Source organism: Panthera onca (genome assembly GCF_046562875.1).
Source record: "Panthera onca isolate mPanOnc1 chromosome E1 unlocalized genomic scaffold, mPanOnc1 haplotype 2 h2.Chr16_ul_7, whole genome shotgun sequence".
Lineage (NCBI taxonomy): Eukaryota > Metazoa > Chordata > Mammalia > Carnivora > Felidae > Panthera > Panthera onca.
This window is the reverse complement of record NW_027675821.1, coordinates 168349-186063: the sequence shown is the minus strand read 5'-3', so window position 1 is coordinate 186063 and position 17715 is coordinate 168349. Positions and strand designations below refer to the sequence as shown.

General features: G+C 36.8%; 1 pseudogene; it reads right to left on the bottom strand.

Moving 5' to 3' along the window:
- LOC145715188 (EF-hand calcium-binding domain-containing protein 13-like) overlaps positions 1-17715 on the bottom strand; it is a 98677-nt pseudogene that overhangs the window by 8265 nt on the left and 72697 nt on the right.

The following is a 17715-nucleotide window of genomic DNA, read 5'->3' as shown; positions in this document are numbered from 1 at the left end:
TCTCAACTATCTATCAATAGGTGAATGAATAAAGATGTGGTATATTATGGAATTTGACAAAACCATGGAAAAGAATGAGATTTTTTTTGCCATTTGCAACAACATGGATGGACCTAGAGGGTATTATACTAAGTGAAATATGTCAGACTGAGAAAGACAAACACCATATGATTGCACTCATATGTGGAATCTAAAAAACAAATAAAAAAAAGAAAAGCAAAATCAGACCTATAAATACAGGAACAAACTGATGGTGGCCGGAGAGAAAGGGGGATAATGGGTAAAAGGGGTAAAGGAGAGTAGGAGATACAGGTTTCCAGGAATGTAATGACTATGTCATGGGAATAAAAGGCACAGGAAAGGGAATATAGTCAGTGATATTGTAATATTGTTGTATGGTGACAAATAGCTATGTTTGTGGTGAGCATAGCAAAATGTATAGAGAATCACTACACCTGAAACGAATATAACATTGTGTGTCCACCGTACTCAAATAAAAAAAGTTTAATGAGAAATTATATTATTTTGGTCTTAATGAATTAAGATAATTCAAAGTTCTCTAATATTTTTGCTACTTTTTTTCCTAAGTAAGCTCTACACCCAACATGGGGCTTGAACTCATGACCCTGAGGTCAAGAGTTGCATGTTCTACCAACTGAACCAGTCAGATGCTCCTACTTTTGTCACTATATAAGCTAAAATATATTGAGCATTTCTAGTGTCATTTAAAAAAATATTAATGGGTATTTATAGTATGAAGTAAATGCTATGAAAAAGACATAGTTTAATGAAAGCTTATAATAAAAGAAGCTGACCTCGACTAGCAGATAATGACAGGCTCCCTAGAGGAAATTGACATTCATTCAATTTTTTTTTTAATGTCTATTTTTGAGACAGAGAAGGAGACACAGAATCTGAAGCAGGCTCCGTGCTCTGAGCTGTCAGCACAAAGCTCAGCACAGGGCTCAAACTCACAGACTACGACATCATGACCTGAGCCAAAGTGAGACACTTAACCAACTGAGTCACCCAGGCACCCCATCACTCATTTGAAAGATGAGTAAACATTAACTAGGCAAAGAGTGTCAGGGAAAACTATTCCAGGGAACAAAATACGCAAAAGCTTTGTAGTTGGAGTTCTAAGGAAATGAAAGAAAGCCATTGTACTTGAAAATGCAGAAAGCAAGGGTAATGGTACAAAATTATACCAGAGAGCTAGGACATGCAGGATTTTGATCTTTAACAACAATGAAAAATGTTTAAAGAGTTGAAAATAGGGGGACATCACACAATCAGATTACTTTTTTGAAAAAAAAAAAATTACTCTGGCTGGAGTGGGAAGAATGGACTAGGAATCCATTGGCACCTGGCAATGATCCTAAAAAATAACTCCTTCATAGGGAATGCTTTCTTGTATACATATATAAAGTCCTTACCATCTGCTGTTGGTAGTTTCAGATTTGAAGACAAAGCCTCTTTCCTAAAGTCTGCAAATTTAAATAGAGAGATTATGCCATAAGGAACAGCATCCTGATTTTACCCAGTTTGGAAGAAAACCAATGGATAAATTACATACTTCATTTCTCAATAACATTTAGCATTGACCATCCCCTTCTTCTCAAAATCCTCCACTAGCTTCCAGAATAACGTTCTCTACTCATCTTCCTCTTACTTCTTAGACTCCATGGATTCGTCAAGCTCCACCAAGCTTCTTAAATGTGGCTGAGATTCTAATGTTACAAATGCTTCCTTTATCCCTAAGAGAACAGCTTAATCCCCAGGCTCATATATTCAATAAGGTGTTTAATTATTAGTCTGAATTGTCCTTTTTTAGTCCTGCCTGCCTACCTATCTATCTAATTCTGGAGCTTTTCCTAAGGACAAGGTGCAGTTATACGCTTCATCCTATACATTTTCTACACAAATGCAAATTGATACAGAGATCTATTTGAGGGACAAGTGATAGAAACAAAATATGTCCATTTGCATAGATGGACCACATCGCAGTTAGAGAGCAGTTTAGAATAACTCACAACTAGTACAGGTATTACCTTGAAGCAAAAGGAGGTTAGAATCAAGATACATTATATTTACATTAATTTTTAAAATGTGATCCAAGCAGGATTAAAAAAATATAACTAACCTATTAAAAAGTACTTTCAAAATAGTAGGTTTGGCAATTTTACAAGATAACTCTAAAACAGAATTTCTCAACCTGAGCAAAATTACATTTGGGGCCAGCTAATTATGTGGGGGAGTGCTGTCCTATACATTATAGGGTGGTTAGTAGCATCCCTCACCTCTACTCACCAGATCCCAGCATTCCTCCCCCATCAGTTTTGACAATCTAAACTGTCTTTGCAGATTGCCAGTTTTCCCTGAGACACAGATCTGATCTCATTTTTTAGCTGAAGTTAAATTTAAAGGCAGGGGATGGCTTTCCAAGTATTGATAAAACCCATCTGGGTATATCCCAGATAAGAATATGGATGGATCAGGTAAATTCTTTGTAAATAGAGCAAATAGCCAGATCAACACTTACACAGAATGTTATATAGACCAATGGTTTAATTGTTCAACAATAACTTGTATTTTTCAAAGAGCCTGTCACCTAAAAGAAAAAGAAAGCTAGACAACTATTAGGACCTCTCTAAAATTCATAAAAGGAAAGGGATTAACTTTGAAATGAAATTACTCTAGAAAGAAACATTTTAAAGCCATATGACAACGTATATAAATACTTTCAGACCAAGTTTACAATGCAGTCCAAGAGATCATCCAGGAATTTGATACTGTAATAACTAAATCTCCGTGAATATAGAATATAAGATATATCTCTAAATCTGATCTGTAGTAAATTGCATTTCAATACATTTACAGTAGTATTTAGGAACTAAGTATTAAGATTTAATTAATTAGTATTTGGTAAAATATTTTAAAACCTTGGATAAAATTTTAGAAGAAATTTTTATTACAAGTTGCTGGTTATCTGCTCAATCAACTCACCGTCGAGCAAGGAATCATCCAACACTTCTTGAAAACTATTATCAGTGAAATAAATTCTATTGGTGTTTCCAAGTACATCTGCATAGTTGTCCTTGCCAGACTGATCACTTTCTTCCATACATTCCAATGTACCGATGATGTCATTCAATACTACAAACACAGAGAATATACATGCAACATGTAATTCAGTCCATGGATCTAAATTTTTGGAACATAACAGTAAAACTGATGGATTCTTCCAGTTTTGCACTGTCCAAAATGGCAGCCACTACCCACATGTGGCCATTTAAAAAGGTAGAGCAATCCGTTCTCCACTATAGTTTTCTATAGCCCCTTATCTTTATTCTTAAAATTATTTTGTTAAAACTCTGGGTTCTGCGTGGGCTATTCCTTTATGAACAAAAAAGTATGCCAAAGTTTCTCTAGTGATTCTATTAACGAGCTCACCATTTCATAAAAAATACCCTCCATTCGTCACACCTGCTCCCAAACTCCAATCCTTCCCTTTCTACTTTCTTTCCCTACACCCCTTGCTCCTGTCAGCTCACTTTACCCAATTTAGAGAATCAGCAAAGCCTATTATGTTTAGCATGATAATATCAAACATCTGAACTAGGAAATCCATGACTGACCACCCCCCCCTTAATTAAAACAAACAAAAACCTCTTCACATTTCTAAAGTACATGTCTAAAAAAATAATCTTTCAGAATTCATTAAGAGAAATATATAATAAATTACTTTAAAATTAGCTAATTTATGTGAAAGTATAATTTAATATATTATGTTGTTCCATGAGTTAGTCATTAGTCATTGGTAAGAAGTTTCAAAAATAGGCCATGTGAGGAATGGTTGAAAGGAAATCTGAGTCCAGAGAAAAGATGATTCAACATAAAAGAAAGAAAATATAAGAGCTCTCCTCCCATCCCTGGAGGGCTACTGACGGGGAAGAGTCCAAATGTTAAGTTTGGGAATGGAATTATAAGGCAGGATTTCCATCAAATATGTGGAACAATTGACTAGTTCTACAGCTGTCCAAAAATTATGGAATGCGCTGCTTCAAAGAGTCATAAGGATTTCCAAGACAAACAGTAGGATGAGTGTCCCTTACGATTAGCCTGTCCCTGAAGCCCACTAATGTGTTTTTTTAATTTTTTTTTAATGTTTATTTCTGAGACAGAGAGAGACAGAGCATGAGTGGGAGAGGGGCAGAGAGAGAGGGAGACCCAGAATCTGAAGCAGACTCCAGGCTCTGAGCTGTCAGCACAGAGCCCGACACGGGGCTCGAACTCACAAACCGCGAGATCATGACCTGAGCCAAAGTCGGACGCTCAACCAACTGAGCCACCCAGGCACCCCTAATGCGGTTTTTAAATAAACATGTAAAAATCGAAAAAACTCCGTATCTAATTAACACAGAAACTATCAAATCCTCTACTATAGACCTCATTCTCTGACCACAGTAAACTAAAAATAAACAACAAAGAGAGGACAATAATGAAATTCAAATTCAAATTTAAAATTTTTAAATTCATTTAAAATTTTTCAAATAATTGCTTTAAAATTTAAGGTTTTTCTCTTAGGCAACTCTTACATCAAGGAGAAAATCAAAATACAACTGAATATGCTTAGAAAAAAACAAGAATAAAGACTTTGATAAACCAAAGTCTTACTGAAATGAAAATTGATAGTCTTAAACATTTATTTCTCAGTAAGAAGAAAAAAGTAAGTTCATAATTTAAACAACTTAGAAAAACTACAAAATGGACAAAAGGGAACAATAGAAAGGACATCCTAAAGATAAAAGCAGAATTTTTTTTTTACTACAAATAGAAACACTAAAGATAAATCTAAGATGTAGAGCTTTAAAAAGAGAGATAATTAAAAGATCTGCTAGGAAATCTAGAAGAAGATATATATATATATATATATATGTGTATATATGTGTGTATATATACACACATATATACACACACACACACACACACAAATATATATATACAAATTTAAGAATGAGAAAATAACCAGACACAAAAAAATCAAAAGAATTATCACTGCATAGGATTGTACTAATATTCCCAAAAAACACTTGAATAAAATAAATTTCCTAGGAGAATAAAAATTACCAAAACTGACAAAATAAAACAGAGGATGGCAATAAGCAGTCCACCAAAATCAAAGTCAAAGATGAATAATAAACTAGAAAAAAAATGGCAATAGACAAGACAGAACATTAATGTCCCTTATATATAAAGAGCTATTTAAAAAAAAAAAAGAGCTATTTATAAATTCATATGAAAAAGACAATCTAATTAAAATAAAAGAAAAGCATATTCGACAATCATATGAAAAATGTTTTACCTCACTAGTCATTAAAGACATGCATATTAAAACAATAATAGAATTCTTTTACCAGCAGAATTTTCAATAAATAATATCCATTACTGATAAAAGTGTGAATTTTTACAAACTTTTTGGAGGATAATTAAGCAGTAGCTGTTAACATCTCACATCTGCATATATTTCAGTCTAGCAGTGTGACTTCTGAGGGTTTTATCCCCCAGGAGAACTTTATGCACATATATACATACAACAATGCTCATCAAAATGTTTCAGTGGTGAAAAATTGGCAAATTTTCAGATTTTTAATTGGCAAATATCATCAAAAGTGTTGTGGATAAAATGACAGTACATCCCCCAAATGGAATATTATTGCAGTCTTTAAAAAGAATGAGGTTGCGGGGCGCCTGGGTGGCGCAGTCGGTTAAGCGTCCGACTTCAGCCAGGTCACGATCTCGCGGTCCGTGAGTTCGAGCCCCGCGTCAGGCTCTGGGCTGATGGCTCGGAGCCTGGAGCCTGTTTCCGATTCTGTGTCTCCCTCTCTCTCTGCCCCTCCCCGGTTCATGCTCTGTCTCTCTCTGTCCCAAAAATAAATTAAAAAAAAGTTGAAAAAAAAAAAAAAAAAAAGAATGAGGTTGTTTATGATACAATGGAACATGGAACAATATCTAAGATACACTGTTAATTTCTTTAAACCTGCAAGTCGTGGAATATTATGGACATGGTAATTTTATTTTAAATTTTTTTTTTAACGTTTTATTTATTTTTGAGACAGAGAGAGACAGCGCATGAACGGGGGAGGGGCAGAGAGAGAGGGAGACACAGAATCGGAAGCAGGCTCCAGGCTCTGAGCCATCAGCCCAGAGCCTGACGCGGGGCTCGAACTCACGGACCGCGAGATCGTGACCCGGGCTGAAGTCGGACGCTTAACCGACTGAGCCACCCAGGCGCCCCCATGGTAATTTTATTTTAATTAGTTAATTATTAATTAATTGATTGATTTATTTAGAGAACAAGCAGGGGCAGAGAGAGAAGAAAACAGAGGATCTGAAGTGGGCTCTGTGCTGACAGCAGAGAGCCCAATGTGGGGCTTGAACTCACAAACCATGAGATCATAACCTGAGCCAAAATCAGACATTTAACCAACTGAGCCACCCAAGTGCGTCTAATTTTTAAATAATATCAGAATACACAAATATTCATAGATTCAAATAAAAAAGGCTAAAGGGATATTTACCACACTTTAACAGGGATATTTCCAGAAGGTGACATTACATGAGCCTTGCACTTTATATCTCTTACATTTCTGGTCACTAAATTTTTTTATAACAGTTTCAAAATTACCATTATTATATAATAAAATGTCCTTACTTTAGCTATTGGAAAACATCATAACCTTGTCATTTTCCCAATCTTTTCCATTCAAATACAAATTCTTAAATGAAAAACAAATGTAATCAAGTTTGCCATAACTGGAAGAGTTCAAATGTAGATGAAACAAACATTTGGCACAGATACTACAAAGAAGATCTGAGCACCAAATATAATGTTTGGCTACGTGACCTCTGAATGAGTCCTGTGTTGTTTGCCATTCAACAGTTTTACCATAAAGTTCTTACCAACAAAAGTGGAAAATTTCTGAGTGTCCTTCAAAGCCCTCATACAGTCTTTAACATTCACCACGTTGTCATCTGTAAGAGAGAGAGGGGAGGGGAACAGACAAGAATCCCTGGAAAACGTAATATTAAAAAGCTCATATGAAAATCAAAACCAGCATACAATTTCTTTACTTTACATACAAGATACTTGGGATTCATTTTCACCCACTGTGCCTTGCAATTAACCTTACAAGATTGTAGATATGCTAGTTCTGATTCTACCTGTAAGGCAACTAACCTACTAAGAAAGTTGTAAGTCCAATAACTTTACTTGGTACAAACCAGCAAAGCTAGGTTTTCTATTCACAGAGCTGGAATTTCCAAACTATGTGTTAGTCACTAAATCAAGATCTATCTAAAGAGAGTGGATACCAATGAGCCCACTCCCCCACAAAATTTCTACCTGCTTGCTAAGAGTATTCTCATTAACTGTAAAAAAGGACTTTAAAAGAAAGTCTCCTCTTTAAGGACATTTACAGCAATACAAGCAAATACCTATAGATATTAGCTCAAAGGAGCCCTATTCGCTTGAACAAAAACCTTGCACACTTTCTTCAGTTACTCCTACCCAAAACAAAAAAATGGATAATAATATTTAAATGCTTACCAGAAACAAGATCTGACTGAAGAATTTTCTCTACCTCTTCTTCAGGTGACTTAATCCCAATATTGCCTAGAAAGCTCTCCAAGTTCTTCCCAGATATCATGTCACCTTCAAGCCCATCAAGAGCTAAGACAATGTCTTGTAACTCTAGAAACAGAAAAAAGTGATTCGGTAATTGAACTAACCTCTGACTTAAAAAACAACAGTAGCCATCACTCAAGACTTTTGTCAGTGGTAGTCCATGATTTATGATCACCTCTTGAATAAGAAATCTCAGTGAAGAATCCAGCCCTCAGGAAATTCTAAGTCCAGCAAAACAATATGCTTGGTCTGCCATGTTTCTTTGGTGCTAATATAAAATTGGCACAACCAAAATGGTTGCTATGGCTGAATTTTTCACTGCAATGACACAAAGTAGTTATTTTAAACTAGAGCTCTAATGGTAGCAAACAAAATTAACTCATCCTGGTGGAAGTGAAATAGATTTCAGAATCATGAGAAATGTAAAATTGTAAACACAAGTATCACAAAGACTCACTCACCTTTTCTTTTCAATTCTACCAAGATCCAGTTGTACTCTGGCATCTGGAATTTTGCTTTATTTCCAGCCCTTTCAAAGGAGGCAGTGTTAAGTACATTCAAATCCTGGCTCCAGGATTTGTGACCTGAAACTATCTGACCTTGAGCAAATTATTACTATTTAACCCCTCTATCAAATTCAGTAGTCTTATATCTAAAATAATTTAATAATACTATCTACCTCACACAGTTAATATGGAGATTAAATATATGATGTATGAAAAACACTTAAAACAACATTAGGTATATAGCAAACACTAAGTGTCATATTAATAGCAATAAAGTTACTATTATTATTATTATTATTATTATTATTATTATTAAGCCTTCAGGAATAGCTGCAAACAGTAATCACAGCTTCTTAGTACCTTCGATCCCGCTTCACTTTCTGTCCCCCTAACATCTCAGCGAGGCAACTGCAAATGACAGTCACCTAAAAACCTGTATCAGCTCTGCTTGTTTTACCTAAAGCTTGGTTCCCTTTAAAATATGGTTTCTTTGCACAGACACCTTAAGAGGAGTCTGCTCATCCTCCCATGCTCCACATAGGACCAGGAAGCAGAGAAACACTCCTAAGATTCTGCTGTCTGGCTATTTTAGTTCCACCTTCAATCAAACCTATCCCTCCCCTGAGATTCAGGCCTGTCATTGACCTACACTACCCTCCGGACACCATCATCTACTGACTTTCTGATCACTCTTTCACCTTCTTGGAGGATCTTTGGTCACCCTGCTCATAATCCTCCCTCAGCCCCATTTCCCATTATCATCTGATGACAATAAGAATGACCTTGACCTCTCAACTCCAAAAACTTTCACTTCCTTTCCAAAGTCATCCAGATCAATGGCTATCCTTAATCCTCATCAATACCTAGAACTGCCTGCCCAACCTCTAAAATCTTCAACTACAAGATCAGACACTGACCACAATCCCTTAAAACTGTGTGTATACTGAAGGAAAGCATAGAACTTGATCCACAATATGCCTGTTTTCTCAGCCCCTCCAAGTTTGTCAACAAATAGTCCAGGCACAGTGAACTAACCTTATCAGTCAGTAATGAAGGGAACAGTCTGAGCATATGACAGTCAACCTTGCAAGGAGACTTTTCTAAAAAGAGCAGTTTCAGGCCTGCTATGTTAACACTTTTCTTCCAGGGTGGCCCTTCCTCACTCTTCCCTGTAATTATTGGCCTTTTCTTGCACTGGCTGACAGATTCCAGTGTCAACCCCCAATCATTATGACCAGCTCCCAGATTCAGGTACCTAAACTACACCTTTCTCCTTTTTCACTGTTCTCCTTTCTCAATGGTTTAGTTTCCATTTTTTTTTTCCTTCCTCCACATAAAAAGTTATCTGTCCTGAATACCAGTCTTTCTGAACTCTGTTTTCTGATTTCAAAATTAACTACCATTTACCAAGTATATAGTATGTGCCTAATAATTAGATTATGTGCTTTATATGTGTTTTTGCAGTTGATCCTGACAACTCTAGGAGAAACGTGATTTTATTAGCTTCCTTGTTTTAAAGATGAGGAAACCAGAATGACCTACAGAGACTACCCAGCTGGTAAGTCAAAAACCCACAAACCACCATGTATCAAACTCCATAGCCCATGTTCTTTTCTACCTGTGTGCATTGTTTCCTATAGCACGGCTAATCTATTTCACTATACTATATTGATGCTAATTATGTTACGTGACCCAGGTAACATATTTATATGTCAACAGGGAATTATTAAGTACTTTTCTTAACCTAAAAGAGAAACAATGATGTTAAAAATTTTATACCAGGGCAGAGTGGTTATGAAAAATCTGAAAAGTATCTATCTACTTCTTTACACCCAGAAATGACTCCGCTTCCGTTTTCCTAAACATATACCTATGTTGTTATTCTTCTCCTGACAGCGCTCATTGACCAAACAGTCATTTGAATGTTATTCAAATAAATTACCAGTGATAATTAAGTTTTAAACTTATTTTCCCAATAGAAAAGTACACAAACTCCATGAGTATGATCTCCATTGGTTTTAGGTCTATGATTTAACTTTTAAGCAAAAATGGAAGTCAAGTGGTAGGAAATAGCCATGGTACCAAAATGCACATGGTCACTCTTGTATGTTAACAAAATCCAAAGAAAGGAACATGAGGAATGTCTACTAAAGGAAGAGGTAGAAGATTTCTGAGAAATTCTATAATATATAAGCCTTTACACAGGGTAGAGTCCTAAGTCTGAGGCTAAAAATGGTATAGAAAATTTTCATATCTGAAAAATTGTAAAGCTAGTATCTGACTTTACATAAAGTCCAGAACAAAACACACACACACACACACACACACACACACACACACACAAATAACAACAACAAAAAAAGGGATTTAAAATAGGTTACACAGGCCCCATTCCAGAAAAAGGCATTTTTCTTTCATCATGGATGCTGCCAACTTTTAATCAAAATCAAGTTTTGCCTGCCTTAAAACAGATCAATGCCAACATGGTAAGCAGAAATTAACAGAACTAGAAATTCTAAAAAACAAAACACAAAGACATCCATTCAATAAAAGTAAATTTAACAGTCACAAATAATTTACTAGTTACCTTTTAACCTGGAGGCATCACGAATATCCTTTACCACTTGTCCAAATTCTTCTATTTGTACTTCATCATCTTCTGCAAGAAAAACATTTTTTTTCAGTTTATTTATTTATTTTGGGGGGGGGGGAGGGGAAGAGAGAGAGGGAGAGAGAGAATCCCAAGCAGGCTCCATCCTGTCAGCACAGAGCCAGACAAGGGGCTCGAGTCCACGACTGTGAGATCATGACCTGAGCTGAAATCAAGAGTTGGACAGTTAACTGATTGAGCCATTCAGGCACACCCCCACCCTCCCAGCCTTTTTCCTTTTTTAACATACACCATGGTCAAAAAGAGGATCCTAGGTCTGGAATGCTTACGTTCTTTCTCACGTTTCTAAAGCTCTGTTGAAATACTTAAGCAGTTCACTTGGTCATTTCCCCCACTTTATTCAGAGAAACTCAACTTTTATGATTTATATATTGAGGGACTCTGTAAGATTTCATTTAGAAGAAAAGGATTCTACTGCTTTACCAGCACCAAATATAAATACAAAACCAAAAATAACAAGGTTCAAAACTTTGCAAACCACTGCATTAAAATAGGAATTAAATCACATTGTACTGAAGGTCCAATAAAAGGTCTCAGTAAAAGAGAGGGAAAAAAATCGCTATTATCAGGTAGTATCATATTTTCATCAACCCTCTTCATCTCAAATATGTTAATAAACAAAACAACCAACACACTTAAAGTTCAAAATTACCAGTCTCACTTAAACAGGAGCTTAATGAAGAAAAAGGGGTAAGTAATCCTCACAGGGAAAGACAGTTCTTTGACAAAGACCGTAGACAGCATGCTCTTGTTACGAGGCTAGTTTTGCATAAACATTTCACATAAAAGAGTGTAACAGTACATTTGTAACTTCAAGGTATGAAAAATACGAAGGAGTGGAAATGTTCACCTGTGGTTGTGTACTACCTGTCTCCTACATGCAGAACATCAGCAGTAAATAATAGTCTTATTTGAAAAACTGTAGAGGTGCCTGGGTGGCTCAGTTGGTTAAGCGTCCGACTTCGGCTCAGGTCATGATCTCATGGTTCATGAGTTTGAGGCCCACAACGGGCTCTGTGCTGACAGCCCAGACCCTGGAACCTGCTTCTGATTCTGTGTCTCCCTCTCTCTCTGCCCCTCCCCCCACTCCTGCTCTGTCTCTCTGTCTCTCTCTCTCTCAGAAATAAATGCTAAAAAAAAATTTTTTAAGAAAAATTATAGTCCATGGTCTTTGTTTTACTTTGTAAACTCATTTTTGTTTTGTTTGAATCTTTTTTTACTTGCTAACTTAGTAGTGGTGGTGGCCACCACAAAGTCTATTTTACAGTATGGATATCTGAAGTCATGTTAATAAAAAAACGGGAATAGATCTCTTAACATTTCCTAACAGTCCCCTCTGTGTTCACGGGATATGCCATTTTCCAGTTACATGTTACACAACTTGAAGGTAATCAATGCATATTTGATCAATTTAGAGTAACAATAAATTAGATATTAACATTTTTTCTGTTGGACAACCAAACAATCTGAGGTTTCTTTATATTTTCTAAGTGTATATATTGGCATATCAACCAAGTACAAGATACAAGGAAAAAAAAAAGATTGACGAAAGGCAGACCGACAGTCTTATGTATCTTTTAATTGTAATATTTGGAATACTTACCATCCACTGTTGTTAATTTCAGCACAGCTAGGAATTCATTTTTTTTCAAGTTACTATTCAAGTTAGACAGAGTGGTCCACAGGTGAGAAATCTTCATCTTCCCTTTGCTGAGATTATGGAGGTTTTCAATAGCATCAGGCAATACTGAAAGGTAGATCACACACAAGTTTTACAACACCCTTGTCCAAGAAGTTAGTACAGTTAAACTATTACCTGGAACAGTCAGGAATTAAGGTTTTTATGGCTAAGAAGAATAACAAATACGTTATAAATGATTGCCAATTTTCAAATATTAAAACACAATAAAATATTGAACACCAAAATTAGTGTTTCTTTGAGGATTCTGAAATATTTCAAGAACTTATAGTGACCCACTGCTGAATAACCAATATAAAGAGTCATTTTCATTGACTTATAGATTTACAGAAGTCTGAATTCATAAACAACTCCAACTGATTAAACCATGAATTAAACCATAAAACCAAAATAGCTTTTGCTCTACATCTCCCCCGAACATCGTTCCCTGGATCTTACTTTCTCTTCAATCTACTACTGCAGACCATGGAAAGAAATTTTGTGGGGTTTTTTGTTTTGTTTTGGTTTTGGTTTTAATTCCAATGGAAAACCTTTGGAAGGTTTAAGGGGCAGGGAGTGAAATTATCTCATTACCAATGTGTAAAAGGATCACTCTACTACTGTATAGAGAACAGACTCTCTGGAAGATCAAGCAGTTAGGAAGCTAGTTCAGAGAAAAAGATGACAGTGGCTTCAGCAAGGGTAACAGTGATGAGAACAAGAAGTGGACAAACATAGGACGTGTTTGGAGAATAAAACTGGAAGTATTTTTAAAATTTTTTTTTAATTTAAGATTTTATTTTTAAGCAATCTCTACACCTGATTGTGGGGCTCAAACTTACAACCCAGAGATTAAAAGTCGCTCGCTTTATCAACTGCACCAGCCAGGTGCCCCAAGACTGAGAGTATTTACTGATGAATTGAATGAGAAGCTGGGGCCATGAAGAACTCCTAGGTTTAGAACTTAGCAGCTGAGTGGACAGTGGTGTCGAAAACTGAGGTAAGAGAGCCTAGGTAAAGAATAAGATCGTTGGACAGCAAGAATTCTTTTTTATACATATTAAGTATGAGATACATGGGGAGTCAAAAGAACAGCAATATTATTTAAAGCAATAAGATGATTCGGGAAGAGGCTTAGAGAATGGGACTCAGAATGGATCCTGGGATCATGCTAATATAAAATCCAGTCAGAAAAGAAGGAGCCAGAAAACAAGACCAAAAAAGAGCTAGGTCTACAATGGAATATTATTCCGTTATGAGAAAGAAGGAAATCCTGACATTAGGGACAAAAGAGTGACAAGCACTATGCTTGGTAAGATAAATCAGAGAAAGACAAATACTTATAAGGTCTCACATCTGAAAAAGCAGAACTCAGAAACAGAGTAGAATGGTGGTTACCAGGAAATTAGGAAGAGGCTGGTCAAGGGTACTAATTTACAATTAGAAGATGAATAAATTCTGGGCATCTAAGGCACAGCATTGTGATTATAGTTAGCAATACTATATACTTGAATGTTGCTAAGAGAATAAATCTTGGTGTTCTCACCACAAAAAAAGAAATGATCATTATGTGATGTGATGATGCTGTTAGTTAACACTATGGTGGTAATCGTATTGCAATATATAAGTGTATCAAATCAACACTTTGTACACCTTAAATTCACACAATGTTATATGCCAATTATATCTCAATTTTAAAGAAAAAAAAGGAAGAGCCAATAAGGTGGGGAAAAAATGAGATGACGGTGTCACAGAAAACATAAGGAGAAGAATTTTGAAGAATAAACATATTAAATTAAAAATAATGGTTGAATCATTATGCTGCACACCTGAAACTAATGTAATACTGTATGTTAATTACACTTGAGTTAAAAAAAAACTATAGAGGTAAATAAGATGAAAATAGAAAATTGGCAAATGGAGTTAACAAAGTGAGATTTAACTTTTGTAAAAAGCTAAGGTGGAATGTCAAGGTCAAAAACCTGAATGAGTGGGTTTTTTTAAGTTTATTTTATTTCTATTTTGAGAGAGACAGAGAGAATGAGAGCAGGGAAGGGACAGAGAGACAGTGGGAGACAGAGAGACAGCAGGCTCCATGCTGTCAGTCAGCACAGAGCCCAACATAGGGCTTGAACCCACGAAACTGTGAGACCATGACCCGAGCCAAAATCGAGAGTTGGATGCTCAACCAACGGAGCCACCAAGGCACCCCATGAATGAGTGTTTTTATTTTTTATTTTTGAATGTTTATTTTTGAGAGAGAGAGAGAGAGAGAGAGAGAGAGAGAGAGAGAGAGAGAGAGCATGAGCTGGAGAGGGGCAGAGAAAGAGGGAGACACAGAATCTGAAGCAGGTTCCAGGCTCTGAGCTGTCAGCACAGAGCCTGACACAGGGCTCAAACAGCTCAAACAGCACAGAGCCTGACACAGGGCTCATGAACAGCATGATCATGACCTGAGGCAAAGTCCAACGCTTAGCCGACTGAGCCACCCAGGTGCCCCCTATAAAGAGAGAACTGGCAATATAGAATGACAATAGCCAGATTCCCCTTCAATTTCCAATGCAAAACACACTCTATACTGAGTTAAAATATCAATAAAAATAATATTTGGTGATGAATTGAATCAGGGAAGTGGAAGTGGTGGAGCTAGGGCCATAAGGAAAAAAAAGACCAAGAATGACTCCTAACTTTTCAGCCTAAACAACTGAGTGATAAGCTCAATAGAAAGGAAAATCACCAGATGCCAGAAGTGAGGAAGAATTATTGTGTGTGTGCCTGAGCTGACGCCATGGCAGTCAGATGGTATAATGCATAAGTAGAGAACATAAGCTCTGAGTTGCTTTTTTTAAAAATTAATGCACTTATTTTGAGTGAGAGAGAGGGCATGCGGAAGGAGCAGAGAGAGGGAATCCCAAGCAGGCTTCTCACCGTTGCATGGATCCTGATGCAGGGCTTGAGCTCACAAACTGTGAAATCATGACCTGAGGTGAAATCAACAGTCAGATGCTTAACTGACTGAGCCACCCAGGCGCCCCATGAGTTGCCTTTTTTTTTGAGAGAGAGACAGAGTGTGTGCATATGGGAGAGGGGCAGAGAGAGAGAGAGAATGCTTTTTTTTTTAAAATATAACTTATTGTCAAGTTAGCTAACATACAGTGTGCTCTTGGCTTTAAGAGTAGATTCCCATGATTCATCGCTTACATACAACACCCAGTACTCATCCCAACAAGTACCCTCCTCAATGCCCATCACCCATTTTCCCCTCCCCCACAGTCTCCCCATCAATCCTCAGTCGTTCTCTGTATTCAGGAGTCTCTTATGGTTTGCCTTCCTCCCTCTTTGTTTGAAACTATTTTTTTCCTCTTCCCTTCCCTCATGGTCTTTGGTTAAGTTTCTCAAATTCTACATATGAGTGAAAACATGATATCTCTCTTGCTCTGACTTATTTCACTTAACATAATACCCTCCAGTTCCATCCATGTTGTTGCAAATGGCAAGATTTCATTCTTTCTCATTGCCGGTAGTATTCTGGTGTGTGTGTGTGTGTGTGTGTGTGTGTGTGTGTGTGTGTATCACATCTTTTTTATCCATTCATCAGTGGATGGACATTGGCTCTTTCCATAATGTGGCTATTGTTGATAGTGCTATTATAAACATTGGGGTACACGTGCCCCTATGAATCAGCACTCCTGCATCCTTTGGATAAATTCCTAGTAGTGCTATTGCTGGGTTGTAGGGTAATTCTATTTTTAATTTCTTGAGGAACCTCTACACTGTTTTCCAGGGAGGCTGCACCAGTTTGCACTCCCACCAAAAGTGCAAGAGGGCTCCCATTTCTCCACATCCTCACCAACATCTGTTGTTTCCTGAGTTGTTAATTTTAGCCACTCTGACCTGTGTGAGGTGGTATCTCAGTGTGGTTTTGATTTGTATTTCCCTAATGATGAGCGATGTTGAGCATCTTTTCATGTGTCTGCTGGCCATCTGGATGTCTTCTTTGGAAAAGTGTCTGCTCATGTCATCTGTCCATTTCTTCACTGGTTTGTTTGTCGGGTGTTGAGCTTGGTAAGTTCTTTATAGATTTTGGATACTAACCTTTATCTGATATGTCATTTGTAAATATCGTCTTCCATTCGATCAGTTGCCTTTTAGTTTTGTTGATTGTTTCCTTGGCTGTGCAGAAACTTTTTATCTTGATGAGGTCCCAATAGTTCATTTTTGCTTTTATCTCCCTTGCCTTCAGAGACGTATCAAGTAAGAAGTTGCTGTGGCTGAGGTCAAAGAGGTTGTTGACTGTTTTCCCCTCTAGGGTTTTGATGGTTTCCTGTCTCACATTTAGGCCCTTCATCCACTTTGAGTTTATTTTTGTGTATGGTGTGAGAGAGTGGTCCAGTTTCATTCTTCTGCTTGTTACTGTACAGGTCTTCCAGCACTATTTGCCAAAGAGACTTTCTTTTTTTCCTTGGATACTCTTCCCTGCTTCATCAAAGATTAATTGGCCATACCTTTGTGAGTCCAATTCTGGGTTCTGTATTCTACTCCACTGGTCTATGTGCCTATTTTTGTGCCAATACCATACTGTCTTGATGATTACAGCTTTGTAGTAGAGGCTGAAGTCTGGGATTGTGATGCTTCCTACTTTGGTTTTCCTGTTCAACATTACTTTGGCTATTCAGGGTCTCATGTGGTTCCCTACAAATTTGAAAGATTGTTTGTTCTAGCTCTGAGAAGAATGCTGGTGCAATTTTGAGTGGGATTACACTGAATGTGTAGATTGCTTTGGGTACTATCCACATTTTAACAATATTTTTTCTTCCAATCCATGAGCCTGGAATGCCTTTCCATTTCTTTGTGTCTTCTTCAATTTCTTTCATAAGTTTTCTACAGTTTTCAGCATACAGATCTTTTACCTCTTTGGTTAAACTTATTCCTAGGTATTTTATGGTTCTCGATACAATTGTAAATGGGATCGATTCTTTGATTTCTCTTACTATTGCTTCATTCTTGGTGTATAGAAATGCAACCAATTTCCGTACATTGGTTTTATATCCTGCGACTTTGCTGAATTCATGTATCAGTTCTAGTTTTTTGGTGGAGTCTTTTGAGTTTTCCATGTAGAGTATCATGTCATCTGCAAAAAATGAAAGTTTGACTTCTTTGCCAATTTGGATGC